Genomic DNA, 21,006 nt, shown 5'->3' on the forward strand with positions numbered 1-21,006 from the left:
GAACATTTGCATGTTTGATGTTGGTGGCAGTGTGTACGTGAGAATGTCTTGAGTAGGGGTTTAATTGGCACCTAGTTGCCAGTATATAGTTAGCTTTTTTATTGTTTCTTTTTTTATAATTGTATAAAAGATCAATATTTATGCTAATATGTTAATGAAGTACTTACGATCTCTGTTTTCATGAAGAGTTCAACATTTCACAAAATGTGTTAAGGCAGACAGTCCTTTTCTCAGGTAAGGAAGGTTCAAAAATGACTCACAAGTTATAAAACAAGTAGATAGCCAATACCAGAGAGGCAGTAGATGGCTTATGGCTTAGTTATTTTGAATGAATATATATATATATATATATATACATACATATATATACAAATATATATACATATATATATATATATATATATATATATATATATATATATATATTTGGCTGACACATATATTCCCAAATCCCCAGGAGTTTATATCAAAATCTCATTATAATGGAGATACAAATGTGATCCCAGGAGTGCAGGTCTATAACTATTACTAGGCAAAAAGACAAGATTGAGGATATGTGACTTATTGACTCTATGACCATGCTTCTATCACTCAGTGTTCTTTGCTTTTTTTTCCTCGAACTAACAGGTTTTAAACACAAATCCTTGAAATTTTGTAATCAAATCATGCACTGTATTGTTTATTCTTTATTTTCAGGAAACTCATTTAAATTCAAAATCTGAAACTATGAATTATGTATTTGTAGGTGTCCATAACACTAAATATTCTTATAGTATAAAATTATTGTTGGCCATTGATAATTGTATTCTAATTATTTTTAACATTAAAATAATATCTTTAAAAGTAACCAGAATTTTGCCTCATTAATTTTTGGTTATTATGTCTATGTATCTCTCAATCTTTTTAGCTATCTATGTATAAGCTACCTGTTTGTGCATTCTACTCTTATACTTTGAGTGTGAGTGTCTCATTGTGTTTCTCTACAAGCAGCAGAATAGGTGCAGAAGTTTGTTTGCATTTTTTTTCTATCATGACGAATTCAAGATTGTATTTCAAGTTTTAATTTTTTGGTGCCAGCCACATTAGCCACATTATCAGTCCTATTTTTTTACTAACATTTGCTAACGACATTTATAGGCTTCATTCTAATTAATTAGTTCAAACTGATGAAAATTTATGTTTCACTGTAGTATTTTCATATGTTAGGGTAGTGTCCTTAATTTTCTTTCCCTACTCTCCATCTACTTCCCCCCTTCTTTTGAATATTCCTCAATCTAAAATTTCTTATATTATTTTATGCCATCCTTGTTTAATTTATAAACAAGAAAAGATAAAATATACTATGTATATCATGATTTACCAAAAATGTATAAACATTCTCCTCCCATTCCTAACATACTTTTTTCAAGAGTCTTATTTATCCTTCTATAAAACACTTGATTTCTCTTTTGTGAATAGTAGTAGTAATAGTAGTAGAAGTAGTAGTAGTAGTAGCAGTAGTAGTAACATAGCATTATGAATCTGTTTATGTTATTTAGCATTATGAATCTGTTTATGTTATTTAACTATTCATCTTTAGATAACAAATTTAGCCTGACATTTATCATGCTTATATAAATATTCCTTCAATAAATTCTTTCAATAAAATTGTTATAAAAATAATTTTGTTCTATTCATCTTATTCACAAATATTGATTATAATTCATTTCTTATGATTGGTGGTTTTTAAAGGCTAGCCATTAGTAATAAGAATTTATGCTTTACAAAATCCAAACTCAAAATCTTAATATATTTTTTGTGGTTATACATTATTAATTGAAATGATAAGGTATGGAGGAAGCATATGTAATTATCTCCAACAAGAGATGTACAAATAGATTTGAACTCCAAATTTTTATGAAGCATGACATCACATTTTAAATTGAAAAATGTTTTACTTGTAAAAATGTCGGAATTATATTTTCCCAACTTCTTTTAAAGTGTCAGCATTTTCTGCATTAATTTTGGAGTCTGTAGCTTTGAAAGTATGACTAATTTCAAATTATCTGAGACAAGATATAAAATGATTTATTCTAAAAACTTCATCTTTTCAAATTCACAACTCATGAAGTAATTGATTAACTATATGTACTTGGTAATAGAGTTATTTTCTACATCAATTGTTATGGAGGATGGAGCAGGCCTACTAATATTTGAAATAAATAAGATTCATGAGGCACTAAGTGAAAGTCTTTATTCAGATTAAAGTTAAATTATGAAATACTGGGGATTTATTTTATAAGCCACCATACAGTTATTTTCTCTCTTCTGATATGACGATGATGTTCTTCGGAAAAATGATCGGATAAGAGAAAGGTTTTTTTTCTCATATTTTTTATTAGATATATTTTTAATTTACAGTGCAAATATCATTCCCTTTGCCTCTTTTATGTCAATAAACCCTTTATTCCTTCTCCCCTCCCTTCTTCTATGAGGGTGTTTCCCACCCATCAACCCACCCCTTCCTGCCTCTCTGCCATGACATTTCCCTACTCTGGGGCATCAAACTTTGGCAGGACCAAGGGCTTCTCCCGATTGTGGCCCACAAGACTGTCCTCTGCTACATATGCAGCTGGAGTCCTGAGTCAGTCCATGTGTACACTTTGGGTAATGGGAGCTCTGGTTGGTTTTAATTATTGTTCTCATAGGGTTGCAAATCCCTTCAGCTCCTCCAATCCTCTGTCTAAATCCTTTAATGGGCACTCCATTCTCAGGACAGTGATTGACTGTGAGCATCCTCCTCTGTATTTGACATGCTCTGGAAGAGACTCTCAGGATGCAGCTATATTAGATTCCTGTCAGCATGCACTTCTTGGCATCAGCTATATATAGTGTCTAGGTTTGTTGCCTGTGTGTATATGGGCTGGAAACCCAAGTGGGGAAATCTCTGGATGGCCTATCCTTCAGTGTTTTCTACACACTTTGTGTCTGCATTTTCTCCTATGAATATGTTTGTTCCCCTTTCTAAGAAGGACTGAAGCATCTGCACTTTGGTCATGTTTCTTCTTGAGCTTTATGTGGTTCATTGATTGTACCTTGGGTAATCTGAGCTTTGAGGCTAATATCCACTTATTAGTGAGTGTATATCATGTATGTTTTTTGTGATTGTTTTACCTCACTCAGGATAATATTTCCTAGTTCCCTGAATTTGCCTATGACTTTCTTGAAGTCACTATTTTTAGTAGATGAGTAGTACTCAACTGTGTAAATTTACCACATTTCAGTATCCATTCCTCTGTTAAGGGACATCTGGTTTGTTTCCTGCTGTGGGCTATTATAAATAAAACTACTATGAAAATACTGGGGCATGTGTCTTTGTTGTATTTTGGAGCATTGTTTTGGTAGCTTAGAGTTTTCTTCTTTGCCACATCCTCACCTGTATTTGTTGTCACTTGAGTTTTTTTATTTTAGCCATTCTGACTGCTGTGAGGAATCTCAGGGTTGTTTTGATTTGCATTTCCCTGATGACTAAGGATGCTGAACAATTTTTAGGTGCTTCTCAGTCATTCAACATTTCTCAATTAAGAATTTTTTGTTTATGTCTGTAGCCCATTTTATTTTTATTTTTTAATTGTGTTTTGGATATTTATTTACATTTCAAATGTAAATCATTTCTTGGTTTCCTGTCCATTGCCACCTATTGTCTTCCCCTCCCCTTATATAAAGGCGTTCCCCTCCCCATCCAGCCCCCCTTAGCTACCCCCCCAGTCAACAATTCCTTTCACTGGGGATCCAACCTTAGCAGGACAAATGGCATCACCTTCCATTGGTGACCAGCAAGGCCATCCTCTGCTATATATGCAGATGGAGTCATGGGTTAGTCCATGTATAGTCATTGGGTAGTGGTTTAGTCTCTGTAAGCTCTGAATGGTTGGGATTGTTGTTCTTATGGGGTTGCAAGCCACTTCAGGTCTTTCAATCCTTTCTCTAATTCCTCAAAAAGGAGTCCTGTTCTCAGTTCATTGATTTGCTGTTAGCATTCCCCTCTGTATTTGACATGTTCTGGCTCTATCTCTCAGGAGTGATCTATATCTGGTTCCTGTCAGGATGCACTTCTTAGCTTCATCATTCTTATCTAGTTTTGGTGGCTGTATATATATGGGCCACATGTGGGGCAGGCTCTGAAAGGTGGTTCCTTCAGTCTCTGCTCCAAAGATTGCCTCCATACCCACTCCTATGGAAATTTTTGCTGTCACTTTTAAGAAGTAATGAAGTATCTGCATTTTGGTCATCCTTCCTCTTGAGTTTCACGTGGTACATGGATTCCATCTTGGGTAATTTGAGCTTTTGGGCTAATATCCACTTATCAATGAATTCCTACTGTGTGCGTTTTTCTGTGATTGCGTTACCTCACTCAGGATGATATTTTCTAGTTCATTTTATTTGCCTATGGATTTCATGAAGTCATTGTTTGTGATAGCTGAGTAATACTCCATTGTTTACCACATTTTCCATATCCATTCCTCTGTTGAAGGGCATCTGGATTCTTTCCATCTTCTAGCTACTATAAATAAGTCTGCTATGAACATAGTGGAACATGTGTCTTTGTTGTATGTTGGATAATTTTTTTAGGTGTGCGCCCAGAAGGGGTATATTGCTGTGACCTCAGATATTGGAATGTCTAATATTCTGAGGAACCTTCAAACTGATTTACAGAGTGGTTGTACTAGTTTGCAATCCCACTAAAAGTGGATGAATGTTCCTCTTTCTCCACATCCTTGCCAGCATCTATTTTCACCTAAGTTTTTGATCTTAGCCATTCTGATTGATGTAGATGGAATCTCAGGGTTCTTTCAATTTGCATCCCTAGTGGCTAAGGATGTTGCACATTTCTTTAGATGCTTCTCAGTCATTTGATATTCCTCAGCTGAGAATTCTTTGTTTAGCTCTGTACCCCTTTTATAATAGAGGTATTTCGATCTCTGGAGTCACACTAATTGAGTTCTTTGTATAGTTTGGACATTAGTCCTTGATCGGATGTAGGATTGGTAAAGATCTTTTCCCTATCTGTTGGTTGCCATTTTTCCCTAATGAAAATACTAGATATTAACCCTCTATTGAATGTAGGATTGCTAAAAATCTTTCCCCCAGTTGGTTGTCATTTTGTTCTAAAGGCAGTGCCCAGTCCCGTATGAAAGCTTTGCAGTTTTAAGAAATCCCATTTGTAAATTCTTGATCTTCGAGCATAAGCCATTGGTGTTCTGTTCAGGAAAATTTCCCCAATGCCTATGAGTTTAAGGTTCTTCCCCACTTTGCCTTCTATTAGTTTGAGTATATATGATTTTATGTGGAGGTTCTTGATCCACTTGAATTTGAGCTTTGTACAGGGCAATACGGATAAATCAATTTGCCCTCTTCTACATGCTGACCACCAGTTAAACCAGCACCATTTGTTCAAAATGATCTCTTTTTTTCCACTAGATGGTTTTAGCTCCTTTATAAAAGATCAAGTGCATATGTACATAGGTGTGTAGATTAATTTCTTGGTCTTCATTTCTATAACATTGATCTAACCATCCTATTCCATTGATTCAAAATTTTATCACTATTCCTCTGTAATACAGATTGAGGTCAGGGATGGTAATTTCTCCCAGAAGTTCTTTCATTGTTGAGTATGTTTTCCCCTATTTGTTTTTATTGTTATTCTGAAGGAATTTGCATATTACTTTTTGTAAATCTTTGAAGAATTGAGTTGGATTTTTGATAGTAATAGCATTGTATCTGTAGCTTGCCTTCAACAAGATGGCTATGTTTCCTATATTAATCCTGCAATCTATGATCATTGCAGATATTTCCAGTTTCTGTGATCTTCCTCGATATCTTTCATCAGAGACATGAAGTTCTTGTTATACAGATGTTTCACTTGCTTGGTTAGAGTCACACCAAATTATTTTATATTATTTGTGTATATTGTGAATGGTATAATTCTGTAATTTCTTTCTCAGCCTGTTTATCCTTTGAGTAGAGGCAGACTATTGATTCATTTGAATTAATTTTATATTCAGTCACTTTGCCAAAGTTGTTTGTCAGCTGTAGAAATGTTTCTGTTGGAATTTTTGGGGTCACTTCATTATACTATCATATCATCTGCAAATAGCTATATTTTGTCTTCTTCCTTTCCAATTTGTAACCCTTTGACCTCCTTTTGTTTTCTGATTGCTCTGGCTAAGACTTCAAGTACAATATTGTAAAGGAATGGAGAGAGAGGGAACCATTATCTAGTCCCTGATTTTAGTGGGATTGCTTCAAGGTTCTCTTCATTTAAACTGATGTTGGATACTGTTTTGTTGTACATTGCTTTTATTATGTTTAGGTATGGGCCTTGAATTCCTGATCTTTCCAAGACTTTTACCAAGAAGGGGTATTGAATTTTGCCAGATTTTTTTTTAGCATCTAATGAGATGATCATGTGTTTTTTTCCTTGATTTTACTTAGTGGATTATGTTGACAGATTTCTGTACATTGAACATGATCATGATCATGATGGATAATAAGTTTGATGCGTTCTTTGATTCAGTTTGTGAGAATATTATTGAGTATTTTTGCATCAATATTCATAAGGAATTTTGTCTGAAGTTCTCTTTGTTAAGTGTTTGTGTAGTTTAAATCTAAGTCTTTTTTTTAATGTCATAAAAGTAAAAATTCACTGAGGTTGAGAAGATGAATGAGTCATTGTAATGCTCATTTAACCAATATTAATGAGCTACATGTAGATTTCTACCTATGCAAAATCAGGATCCCTGTTTTATTTGTTTTGTTTTTTCTACATTCCATATACAAATGAGACAGAATTTGGAAAACCCTTAGGGTTTGCTTGTTACATATTCAGGTAGAACTAGAGATCTCTTATTTGTTTACTGCTGTTTTTGATACTTTATCAATATATTTCTTAATATCTTATATCTCCTACATTCTCTTCACTGTCTGCCTCCCAGAAAAAAGAAAATAAAATTCAATTTTTGAGATCGTTAATGCTTTTTCTGTACTTTCAGCCTAGAGTATTTCTATGTCTTTTGGAATATACTAACTTTGCTGCACTTATATATAATTTTCTGTCATGTCCATTAGTCCCATAACCCTAAAGTATAATTTACTCATCATGGTTCTTTATTGATTGTTTTTCTTCATGGGTAAGCTCAATTTTGAAGATGGAGCCCTGAATTTTCTTCTTAAAGCTTTATTGTTGGCTAATTTTCTGTGTATTTTAATGTATATTTTATCATTTTTGCTTAAAATTTTGTATGAATGTTTACTCTGTGAATGAGTCTGTCTATGATTCTTGTGTCTATTCTTCAGGCTTTTCTACTCCTTTTAGTTTGAGTGGCTCTGCATCCATATAATGGCTTCTATTTTATCTTATAATTTATTTTGTCATGTTTGTTTTTTAAATGTTGGAAGCCTGTTCTTTTCTAATGACAAAAAGAAAGGTAGTAGATTGATGGGGAGGGGAGGTAGGAACAATCAGAGATAATAATGGAGGGGAAACTCTAATCAGGATATGCTTTAAGAGAAATTAATCTATTTTAATACAAATAAATAAATAAACAAATATGATTTAAGAAGTACTGCACACAAATAGATAGTTATGATCAATAGAAATTGTCTTCGATGAGAATAAAGCACACGAGTTGGTTATCCAGAAACAAATGGTGTTCCCTGAAAGCATATACATATAAGTAATATTATATACATTTATTAGTATTGACATGGTATATTTTGGTCACTTTTCCCCCAACTAGTTTGTGTTCAATGAATCATTATACTCAAGCTGCTAATTCACTCAGTGAACTTTTAGATCTTGCAGTGCAATAAAGTCCAAAATTTAATTTTCCTTAACATATGAACCAGAAATAACATGAAATAAGTAAAAGATTATTTTTAGAGTTTCTGTGTTCTCAGATATTTTCTTCTGTTAGTATATAAAAACCAATCAAACTCCACTGTACAAAGTCAGACCAGAACAGGAACATGGAAAAAAATCTGGATTTCTAAAAAATTCCTTGTAGCCTGAAAGCTACTTCTTGAGAACCCAAACTTTCCCAAAACTTTCAGAGTTATATGGCATAATTAATTAACACTCACAAGACCCAGGAACTCTTTAAAGAGGTACACAGCACATTCTTATTTAACAAGGAAGCAGGAGGAAATTCCTAGAGGAAGAGGTAATTTAACCAGGGCTAAAAAGACCAAGTTTTACATAAGCAAATTTTGCATTTCATTTCAACAGCACTCAATGTTTTACTCATTTGAAATGTATGCATACTCCTGTATTTCACACTGGAGAACACCTAAGACTAATAAACAACTTCAGCAAAGTGGCTGGATAAAAAATTAACTCAAACCAATCAGTAGCCTTTCTCTAGTCAAAGGATAAAGAGACTGAGGAAGAATTTAGGAAAATGACACCCTTAACAATAGTCACAAATAATATAAAATATCATGGTATGACTCTAACAAAGCATGTGAAAGAACTGTATGACAAAAACTTCAAATCTCTGAAGAAAGAAATTGAAGAAGATCTAAGAAGATGGAAATATCAGCAATGCTCATGGGGTGCAGGATTAATATAGCAAACATGGCCATCCTGTTGAAAGAAATCTACAGATTTAAGGCAACCCCCATCAAAATGCAAACTCAATTCTTCAAAGATTTACAAAAAGTAATTTGCAAATTCATTTTGAATAACAAAAAATCCAGGTTAGGGAAAATTATATTCAACAAATAGAATTTCTGGGGGAATCACCATCCCTCACCTCAAGCTGTATTACAGAGTAATCAGGATAAAAACTTCATGGCATTGGCTCAGAAACAGACAGGTAGATCAATGGAATAGAAATAAAGACTCAGAAATGAACTCACACACCTATGGCCACTTGATCATTGATTAAGGAGCAAAAAGCATCCAATGGGAAAAAAGACAGCATTTTCATGAAATGGTGCTGTATCCAGTAGAGATTCGAATGCAGAAGAATGTGAATTGATCTATTCTTACTTCCTTGTACACAGTCATAGTCCAACTTGATCAAGGACCTCCATATAAAACCAGATGCACTAATAGAAGAAAAATTGGGGAAGAGCGTCAGGAGCAATTTTCCTGAACAAAACACGAATGATTTATGCTCTAAGATCAAGAATCTACAAATGGAACTTCATAAAATTCCAAAGCTTTGGTAAGGCAAAGGTTACTGTCAAGATGACACCCAACAGATTTGGAAAACATGTTTACCAATCCTACATTTGATAGAGGGCTATCATCTGATAAGTACAAAGAACACAAGAAGTTAGACTCTGGAGAACCAAATAATCATATTAAAATTGGGGTACAGAGCTAAACAAAGGATTCACAACTGAAGAGTACTGAATGACCAAGAAGCATCTTAGAAAATGTTCAACATCCTTAATCATCAGGGAAATGCAAATCTATACAATTCTGGGAATCTACCTCACACCAGTCAAAAAAAAAAAAAAAAAAAAAAAAGCTCAGGTGACAGCAGACATTGGCAAGGATATGGAGAAATAGGAACATTCCTCTATTATTAGTGTGATTGCAAGCTGATAGGAATGATTCCATTCAGGAAATCATTTCCTTATAAAATTTGTTAAAGTACTCCCAGCCATACCACTCCTGGACATACACCCAAATGGTGCTCCCACACAACAAGGAGACATCCTTCACTATGTTCATAGCAGCCTTACTGTTAATAGCCAGAAGCTGGAATGAACCCAGATATCCTTCAACAGAGGAATCAACACAGAAAATACAGTATATTTACAGAATAGAGTACTACAAAGCTATTAAAAATGATGACTTCATGACATTCTTAGGCAAATGGATGGAACTAGAAAATATCCTGAGTGAGGTAACTCAGGCACAAAAGAACACCCATGGTATGCACTCATTGATATGTGGATATTAACCTTGGAATACACAAGACACAATTCACTGATCATATGAAGCTTAGGATAGAGGATGACCAAAATGTGGATGCCTCAGTCCTTCTTAAAAGGGGGAACAAAAATATTCATAAGAGGAAATACAGAAAAAAGTTTGGAGCTGAGACTGAAAGAAAGGACATCCAGAGACTGTCCCACCTGAGGATCTAGCCCATATACACACAGCCACCAAAACTAGACAATATTGCTGATACCAAGAAGTGAATGTTGACAGGAGTCTAATAGAACTTTCTCCTTAGAGCCTCTGCCAGAACATGACAAATACATGGGTGGACACTTATAGACAACCATTAACCTGAGAACTGGGTTCCCATTGGAGGAGTTATAGAAAAGATTGAAGAATCTTCAATTTTCTCTTGGTGAGTCAAATTTCTGTACCTAAATCACTATTTCATACTCATGTAAGCTTTCATATCCTCTCACCTTCAAAAACTGAATTTACCAAAATTAAAACATTTTTGTAGACACAAACATTTTCTTAAATCCTTAACAATGTAAGTTTTTATTTCTTTAATCTTTATAAAGGTTATACCAGGTTTTTTGAATTTTTATTTTGATTCCTGATAACAAGAAATCTCTTACAAGCATAACTTGTGAGTCTTCAAATTCATAAGAAACCTGAGAAGGATAAAATTTACCTGAGTAAACAGGAAGTGTAGAATTTCTTAAACAAAAGAAATGACAAAGACTAGTTATTGGGTACCTACAGAGTCATCAACTGTTCTTTGTGTCGATGAGGAATCTATCTTTGGCTGCAGACCTACAAGATTTGACAGTTTTATGTGAACCAGGAAGTTCAAAGGACTGAACATGACAAATTTTATATATTATAGGTGACAACTAACTTGAATTTCTTAATTATCTTCAACATTGTATAATATAATGTTTCATTAAAATGATTTGCATATGTTCTTTTACATTATACAAAGGTTGAGTCTTATACATAATACGTAGTAGCAAATATTACTCTACATTTATATCATCATACAAATATCTATATCAACTAAAATATCTGAAACTTGTTCTTGTTTCCTTCATCTGAATATTGATAGAATAATCTATCCTTCTTTTTGTTCTTTCCTCCATCACCCTTGCCTTTTCTCAACTTTTGCCCCCTAACACCAGAAAGCAGAGAGAAGAACAGAAGAAATAGAGGGGGAAAACAATTATATACTGCCATCTAACCTTCTTTTCTTTGTTTCCTCCGTTGCCATGACTAATAGATACTGGAAACCTACCCCCATAGAAAACAACAACCATCTATAGCACACGTAATAACCAAAAACCAGGTACCCCACCTCTCACCAATGAGGGCATAGTGCTCTTTAGATTGTTGCTTGCTCTCGAGGAGCAGTGGTATCTTTTGGGGACATTAAGAAAACTGTTAAATTTTCCAAGTCTTTATTCTCATTGTCCAGGTTTGGTGGAATATTCTTAGTCTAGGAAGGTGTATGTAGAAAAGGATGACATTGTCTGGCATCAATAGGAGGAGAAGCCCTTGGCCCTGTGAAGGCTCATTTCCTCAATTTAGGGGAATGACAGGGTGGTGAGGTGAGAGTGGGTAAGTGGGAGGGAGCACATCCTCATAGAAGCATGGAAAGGGGAGATAGGAGAGGGGGGATGTGGGAAAGGGCATATCATTTGAAATGTAAATACATAAAATAGTCAATAAAAAAGAAAAATGCTGAATAATTAGCAGTTAGTATATGCAAACAAGTCTTTATGAACAGCGAGAGTCAGTAACAATATCCAGAGATACTGGAACATCAAAAAAGAAACAAAAGAAAAACAATGTTTCAAATTTTTTAACTGAAGCATATGGGCTTTGAATTACTAATTATATTTCCTGGCCTATATCCTGCTCTTTCTAATTTATTGGCATTTGCATAGAAGAGTGAAACTTTAGAAATTGTTAATCCTCTCACTATATATGGAGACATTAATTAATTATTTATAAACTGAACTCACTTGAGTTTGGAATGCATGCTAATTTTCCAAAATTAAACAAACAAACAAACCATACTAAAAGCTATTTGCTAACTTTCATTGATCACACATAATGAGATAATATCAGCATTAGTATAGGTCACTATAATCTCTGCTAGGTCTTTTCCTACTAATTGGTGAAGTCATATTTGACCTTTAACACTCAAACCCGAAAAATTTTTATCTATGTTTTAAAATCTACTCAATTTATATGCTTAAAAAACATTCTGTAATATTATCTTCTCTCTTAATAAGTATTTGGTAAAGAATGGTTATCATGCAAATAACAAAAATATAATCAATCTTGGGTCCAAGCAATCCACATATTTATCCTATTAACGTTAATTTACCAGAGAAAATTCTCTTTAAGCTTTATCTGACAATTTTCTTGTACTACTTAAAAATGAATTACCTTGTAAGGTTTGAAATGATTGCTGTAACTCTTGAGTAGTTAATCTAGTTGTAGATCATAGCCAGATAATATCTTCCAGCAATTTTATTAAATACTTAATATTGTTCTTTTCTGATCTGGATCGTTGGTGCCTGGATATTCTATATACTTATCTTATATCCTAGATAACTATTAGAGTCTCTTTTTTATATTTTTCCAAGAGCAATTTATAGTTCCAACTACTAAATTCTCTCTACTTCATTGAATATTTTTCTAAGATATCTGTATTTGTGTCCATCAATAAGATATAATCCATATAGTGATAAATTATAGGTTGCGAAAATTGTTTATGAATTATTTCTAAAGATTGTTGTACAAAATATTGTCACAATGTGGTGCTCTTTAGCATTACTTATTGGGAAGACCTTCCAATGGTATCATTTGGCTTTTCATGTTTAGATATGATCACAGTGAAAGGAAACTTCTGTCTGTCCTATTTCTATAGGCTTACTAAAAAAACAGCAATCTTTCATATCAATCACTCTAAGTCATGCCTTAGGTAACAAAGATTTAAAAAAAATCTGGATTTTAAGGGACTCATATGCTGAAGTTTTCAATTGCTCTCAGATATGTCAGCATTTTCCATTTTCAAGATTTATTTAAGGGAAATGTAGAAGAATTCCAAAGGCTTGTAGAGGCTTCTATATGTTCAACTTGCTCCTGCTCTTGGAACAATTATTGTAATTCTTGTAACATTTTCTTACTTCAGGGACATTGTATTTTTTTCAACAATAGGTCTGTTAGTGAACCATTTAATGATTTAATGGTAGGGAAGTTGGTACTCTAAACAGTGGTTACTTCATATAAATTTGGGAAGATAACTTTTGCTGTGTATTTATTCCTAATAGACTGGATCATCTATAACTGTTTTCAATAACATTTTCCTATAAATTTAGCAGTAAAATCTTCTGATTTTTAACTGGTTCCTAAAGTTGAAACAATGCCGATATGTATATTTTATAGTGTTACAATAAATATCCTTTCCTTAAATTCAGGAGTATATCTGCTATATATTGCCTTACTTGTCCTATAAAATCCCTGGGCCCTATAAATTCAATCACCTGTAAACTTTGTTTTATCTGATCTCATAATCCCTACAGGATGCTCAAGAATAATACTGTTTTTGTTATGTCTGCCCTGGTATCTAGGAGACTTTAATTCTCAAATACATCTAAACGTCATTTTAACTTTTATCTTTTATCATTTATAGAAGGTTATCAAAATATATCTTTTCTGGTATCTTAGGAATGTCCTATTCTACCTTTCAGAGGAGTTAGGATTAGTGCATCATTGTTTGTCATAACAGAATATATTTTCTAGTTGCTCTCTAGAACAGTCTCTCCTTGGGTGACATGAAATGAATGACTCAGGTTGCTTTTTTTGTCGGGGCTTGAATATAGCTTCTTAGGCCATTTTCTGATTTTAAGGAATTGTCTCATATATCTTTGAGTGACTTATAATAATAAATCCTCTGTTTTCCCTCTCCACATCTTTTCCATGTTACAAGGGGCTTCTCTGTGTACTGTCCTTAGAGGAAATATACTTAGGAATTGTTTTGTCTACAACCATTTAGGAAATGACATGTTCTCTCCATATCTAAAGCATCAGACATTCTGAGCTCTAACACTTTAGTAACTTTCAGTCTAATCATAATTGTGTTAAAAGCATTGGGTTCTATGTCCACAAAAATTTCTTAGTCCATTTATTAAAATGTGCACATCTGGCCTTTGGATGTATAATAATCTTTTTGTACTCAGCATTAGTATTCTCATAAACTAAGCGCTAAACTAAAATCCATCTAGCATGTGAATCCAGTATTGCTCTATATACAGCATAAATTACAAAAAAAATCAATAAAAATATTAACCTGTTCCTTGAATTATTTTTATAGTTGTTTGAGATTATTTTTTCCAGTTGCTTACTCAACCTTGCCTGAAGCATTTAAAGGTGATGTATGACACTGCTCTAAGGTGAAATAAACATAATCTATATTTCTACATCTCATCTTCACATAACAACTGATACTTGAACAAATTAATACCCCTTCCCTATTATGTTGGCCCATAGCTGAAGCCTCTACTTTCCACTATGTCAGCCACTGAAGGTGAGTGCCAACTTCTAAGATAGCTGATTTTAATTCTTTCCAGTCTTTTATGTTTCTGTTTTATATAAGTTGAATACATTTGAAATACTACAAATACCTCGTTAAATCATTTCTGATTCAGCATTTCTATGGGCTCCAATCTGGAGGTGATTGTCTTTCTGTAGGTGAAAAAAATAATTATAGACTTATTTACCACCCTTGATTGAAGTCCTGCAGTCTCAGCACATGATGATGCCTTAGACTTTAGATAAAAAAATAATATTTATTCTGATTTAAAAGTTCATCTAATTTCTATCCTATTACTTGTAAATTAGAATTCAACCTTTCATTGCTCTCCATCTGTAAGTCTACTCTATTTTGACCTTTCTCAGTGAGGATGTAGAAAACTGAGCCAAGTATGCATGCTCACTCAGCTTCTTGCTTTAGGATGGAGGACTATGGCACTTGAAAGTGGGGTGGTGCATTTAAAGTAAGGAAAAAGGTCTGGCTACCACTAACATCACAAACTGCATCATGAGCCACCACGTAGCTATCTATGTTGATTAATGTTTCCATGCCTGCATTCTCTTTTCTGGCTTCTATGTCTAGAATTTGTTTATGGCCCTAATCCTGCATTTTCTGACCAAATTTGGTACTCCAAATCTTAAAAAACCACACCTGTGATTTAAATAAATCATGAAGACCTCTATCAAGTTTAATATCATTGACCGTATTTTGGGTCAGGGTTTCTGCTAGCTCGTCTCAAGTATTTTCTTTTTTTAGGGGGTGAAAAGAGTGGTGCTGGTGAATACTATGTTAGAGAGCAAGTTTCCATTCTCAGTGTCTTCTAAAGGCAAGCAACAGAAAGCACCACCAATTCCAGGAAGAAAAACAATGACCAAAAATGCTTATATGGGGAGTTTACACTACACAGTATCTATGTTTTACTAAAGCCCTTTTCTTCAGGCTTGAACATTCTCTCAAGGATGGATGCACATGCAGAGGAACTTGACAGGGTATAACACTCTTAATTTAAAAAAATAAACAAAACAAAAAACAAAGACAGACATGGGCAGACTCATTCATGATTAATCACAAGCAAGAAGTAAGTCAAAATTAACACTGGGAGTACTCACACAAAGCAATTTTATTATGAAAGAGAGCTGGATTTTATTAAAACCCATTGCTGCATTTGATACAATGCAGCAGTGTAGTGTTTTTCTCCAGTTTGTTTATATGATAGATTACATTGTTGTTTCTATTTCATTGAGGATTTATTACTGCTCCTTTTTCACTGAGGATTAGTGTCTATTTGATCTTGATTTCAATGATTCCACCATTTCTTTTATATATGATAAATGTGGTTATATGCAAACACCAAGGTCAGAAGACTTTCAATTTTTTGAGGGACAAGAAGTCTGATTCAGTACAACTAAGAAGCCTGTGTAGTTTTAAACTTCAAGAGTAAGGTACTGGGGTGGCTTCTCTCTCTCTCTCTCTCTCTCTCTCTCTCTCTCTCTCTCTCTCTCTCTCTCTCTGCATATTTAAGCACATCACAGTTTATTAAAAGTCTCCTGGTAATTACTAAATCAATACTATGTTGACGACAAAGGTTAAGAAATAATTACATTGGAATGTCTATAAAGTATAAGTGATATCTTCAATAAAAGAAAGGTTATACAGATTAACTTAAAAAAACAGGCTTGAATTTGAGGTAAATAAATGCTTATCATAAGTGTCTATAGAAGAATAACATTATAGATTGACTGAGACAAACTGGCTTTAAATAAGGATCTGGGGGAACTTCTGTGTCCTGGCCATAGGTATCATAGTGGCCCTTGGTCCTGCTAAGCCTGGAATCCCAGTGTAGAAGAATTTCAGAACAGGGAGGTGGGAAGGGTTGTGTGAATGACTGGGGAAACACCATCAGAGAATATGGGGGAGGGGGAGGTAATAGGGAGTTTATGGATGGGAAACTGGGCAAGTGGATAAAATTTGAAATGTAAATAAAAATATGCAATAAAAATCCTTTTACAATCGAGTAAAAATAAAGACACAACATTAGTAATTTAGCAGCATACCTAAAAGCTGTAGAACAAAATGAAATAACAGTGTAGAAGACAGGGAATAATCTAACACATGCCACAAATTAACAAAATAAAAATAGAAAAACTAAAAAGAACTAGTGAAACTAAGAGTTGGTTTTTGAGAATACCTTTTAATTTTTTTTAATATGGCAAAATAAAAGTATTTTCAACTTCTCTGCCATCCTGTTTTCCTCAATTGTTCTCATCACCTGCTTACCAATTTTTCTGCTTCCTTCTACATCTTCCCCCATCTGCTACAGCTCTTTGAATCACCCTCATCTCCTACCTCCCCTCTCTCTCTCTCTCTCTCTCTCTCTCTCTCTCTCTCTCTCTCTCTCTACTGAACTCTTGTCCTTGCCCTTATTGCCTCAGTTCTATCATTAACTCTTTATCATACAAAAGGCATATTTCAGTCTGAACAAATCATTAGCCAGGCAATACTTAATCCAACTTATAGGATTGCCTTTAGGCAATGAGAGCTCACTGAACATTATTTATAGGCAGGTGTAAAAGGACGAATAATTAATTATATACAATTTGTGATAAGCAAAAAAAAATTACAACACTAAAATTTTTCCAGCATGTAACTCTTGACCAGTACATAGTTAAACATTAAAAATACACTGACACACCTCAATACAACATAAAAAGTCATTACAACACTAAATAAATGAAGAAAATAGTACATTATCCATACTCTTAAAATCTAAGAAATAGTAGGTTTTTCATGAGAAATAGAAAGAGCAAAAGATATTTGATCAAATATTGACAAATAAATATAAAATATGTGAAGACTAAGAGCAATTATTTGCTCAGAAACATAGTTTTTTGCTCCTTTTCCTCGTGTTCTTAATTCACAGTAGTACCCCAAAGGACAAATGTTGATCACCAATGACAACATCATCTTTGAGCTTTTAAGTTACTGGGGTGGCAACATAATATTTGTTTTCAGTTCATTGTTTTTCTATTAATATAAACAGAAAATGGAGAATCAATTTGAGAACATAGGGATTTAGAAAACACCTGTATTCCATAAGGAAATAATTGTTTCTGAGACCAGAGTTAAGTGTCTTGCTTGTGCTTTTAAACATAATCATTATGTAGTTATCGCAGCATACCACTTACAATCTCAGAAACCATTGGGATTTCAGTGTCAAAAAGTACTTATTACTTAAAATTTTAATGTTGTACAATTACTGGAAACACAAAATAAAACGAGAAGGCTTTAGGGTGGGATAACAACTGTTTCAGGTGAATAGATCACATTCATATGCGTGGACTCTTCACATTATTCCACCCTCCCTTTCTTTGTTTCTCTCTTAATTTGTTTTGTTTTTGTAATATGGGAATATAGAATATACTATTATTGAAACATCCACACTTTGACCTTCCTTTTTCTTATACTTACTTTTATCTTTTTGTTCTCTAAACCTAAAACATAATTTCTAATATAGTCAGTCATATACTAACAGAAATATTTTATCTTAATATGTAATAAATGTTGAAAGGTGTTAAAATGGTTTAACTTCCATAGCCTTTTGATTAAGAGCCATTGTGAAAGGGGGTGCAGTATTTAAAGCAGTGAGTACTGAAGAAAATGTTAGTTGAAATAATAAATATACAATTAGTTAAGAAATAAACAATAGAAGAAATTTTTAAATGTTCTTCACTCTCTTGGATTGTGAGACTCACAGACATTAAGATATATAGAGGGTTAGGAAAAGAAGAGAGTCAAAATAAAAATGCATGTTTATGTAAACTACTGTTTACAAGGCAGGGCTCAACATTAACACTACACAAAATTTTAAAACCATGATAAAACATTAATTTACATTTATCTAACATTACATACAATATAAAGTGTGAGAGAGGGATAAGGGGAGAGAGAGAGAGAGAGAGAGAGAGAGAGAGAGAGAGAGAGAGAGAGAGAAAGAGAAACTGCTCACCCAAAAGCAATAAAGTACATGGCAAAAGAATATGATCTGTCCTTAAAAAACACTTCTTAAAGTCGTTCAATAGAGTCAAATCACTCCCTAGACTCCCAGACTACATTGGCTCACAGTTGCTACTGATTACTTTTCCAGACCAAAAATAAGACACTATTTTACATACTTTAGGCATAGGAAATAGAGTATTGAACTGAATGACCTGGATGCCTCTTCTTGGATACCTCACTCTCAAAATATCTAAAGTTTGCATATAAACACGCAACTAAGGGGAGCAATACATATTATTCAGCTGGAGAGCAATGAACCACAAGAGTGAGGAGAATATAAGGATGTTTCTATGACTACAATTGTGTTGCCTTTGTTATTGGTTAGCCAACAGATACCAAATTTGCATGAAGCCTTTCCCATTGAAAGGTAGTTCCTGCCTCAGAATATAAACCATACTAAGTACTAACGGCTGTTACTGCTATGGATCTTATTGTCTAGCCTATTTCCATCAATTTTCTAAATAGGCAAAATTTAACACTCCATTTAAAATATGCTTTCTTCTATTTTTAATTGGAATTTATAGGAATCTGGGTTACCATTTTTGTTCTCTTAAGGACAAGATGAATTTTATCCAGGTTCTTCTGGCTTTAAAATTCTCTCTTGAATAGTCAGGTATAATTCGGACAGGTTTGTCTTATATGTTACTAGTTATTTTTCCTTACAGCTTTTAATATTCTTTCTTTGTTCTGTGCATTTAGTGTTTTGATTAGTATGTGATGGGAGGATTTTCTTTTCTGGTCCAATCAATTTGTTGTTCTGTAGGCTTTTTGTATATTTTTGGCCATATCTTTCCTTAGGTTGAGAAACTTCTATGATTCTGTTGATGATATTTTCTGGCCCATTGAGCAAGGACTGTTCACTCTCTTCTATTTCTACTATTCTTCAGTTTGGTCTTTTCATTTTTTTGTGGATTCCCAGGATGTTTTGGGTTAGGAGGTTGTTTGTTTGTTTGTTTTATGCTTTGTAGTTTCTTTGACTACTGTGGTTTCATCTAGCCTGAGAATCTCTCTTCTACATCTCATATTCTCTTGGTAATGTTTGCATCTGTAGGTTCTGACCTCTTCTTTTAGGTTTCCCATTTCCAGGGTTGCATCTACTTGTGATTTTCTCATTGTTTCTGTTTCCATTTTTAGGTCATGAGCTGCTTTGTTCAATTCCTTTATCTATTTGGTTGTGTTACCCTGTATTTCAGGGACTTACTTACCCTCTAATTACTTCCACTTATGAAACTTTGTCTTCTGTATTTCTTTAAGTGACTTATTTATATCCTGCTTAAATGTCTTTATTATCTTTATGAGACAGAGTTTTAGGTAAACATTATGCTTTTCCAGTGTATTGGGGGTTTTCATGGCGTTATGTGTTAGGAGAGATAGTTTCTGAGAGTGGCAATGTATATTGACTTCTATTGCTTATGATCTTGCAGTTGCCAGTCACCATCTGGTTATCTCCTGTGTTAGTTGGTCTGTGTAATTCTGTGTAGAAACTGCCTCCTGTGTCCCTGAATTGTTTCAGATCTCCTGGGGGATCCAGTGCCCTAGCTGTAGGCAATCTCCTGGGATACTTGCAAACTGTTACAGTCCAACTCCTGGAAGCTATGCAGACTGTGAACTGTTTAGAGAGAGGAAAAGAAATGCTGATCTACCCCAAAGCAGGTAAAGACCGGATATGAGACTGCATTCACGCATAGGTGATAGCAGTCATGCATTTTCATAGATGGCGAATCTAAAATATTCCATGATAAAACCAAATGTAAACTATGCCTATCTACTAATTCAGCACCAAAGAGGATTGTATACGGAAACTTCCAACACAAGTGAGTATGTACAGCAAAGGGGAAAAAAAAAACAAGAAAATAATCATTTTACAACAAACAGAGGAGGAGAGATTCACATATACATAATTCCAGCTCCCAAAACAAACATAATAGGAATTAATTATCTTATATCTTTAATCTCTCTCAACATCAATTATCAAAATTTTCCAATAAAAAATAAAAAAAATAGATTGAGTATGTAAGCACTATCCAACATTTTGATGTATTTGAGAAACACCTCAGTGACAAAGAAAGAGTAAAAAAGTTTTCCAATAAAATGGTCACAAGAAATAACTGTGTGTTGCCATTCTAATACCCAATAAAATAGACTTTCAACCAAAAGCTATCAAATAAGATGGATAAGGACACTTTATATTCATCAACAGATATATTCATGAAGATGAAGTCTCAGTTTGGAACATCTGTACCCCAAAAGCAATGGCACCTACATTTATAAAACTAAATTTACTAAAGCTCAAAACATATATTTTACCTCACATATTAATAGTAGGAAACATGAACATTCCACTCTCAACAATAGACAGGTCCTGGAAGCAGAAACTAAACAGAGACACAGTGACATTAATAGAAGTTCT

Source organism: Rattus norvegicus, chromosome 8 (genome assembly GCF_036323735.1).
Source record: "Rattus norvegicus strain BN/NHsdMcwi chromosome 8, GRCr8, whole genome shotgun sequence".
NCBI classification, from domain to species: Eukaryota; Metazoa; Chordata; class Mammalia; order Rodentia; family Muridae; genus Rattus; species Rattus norvegicus.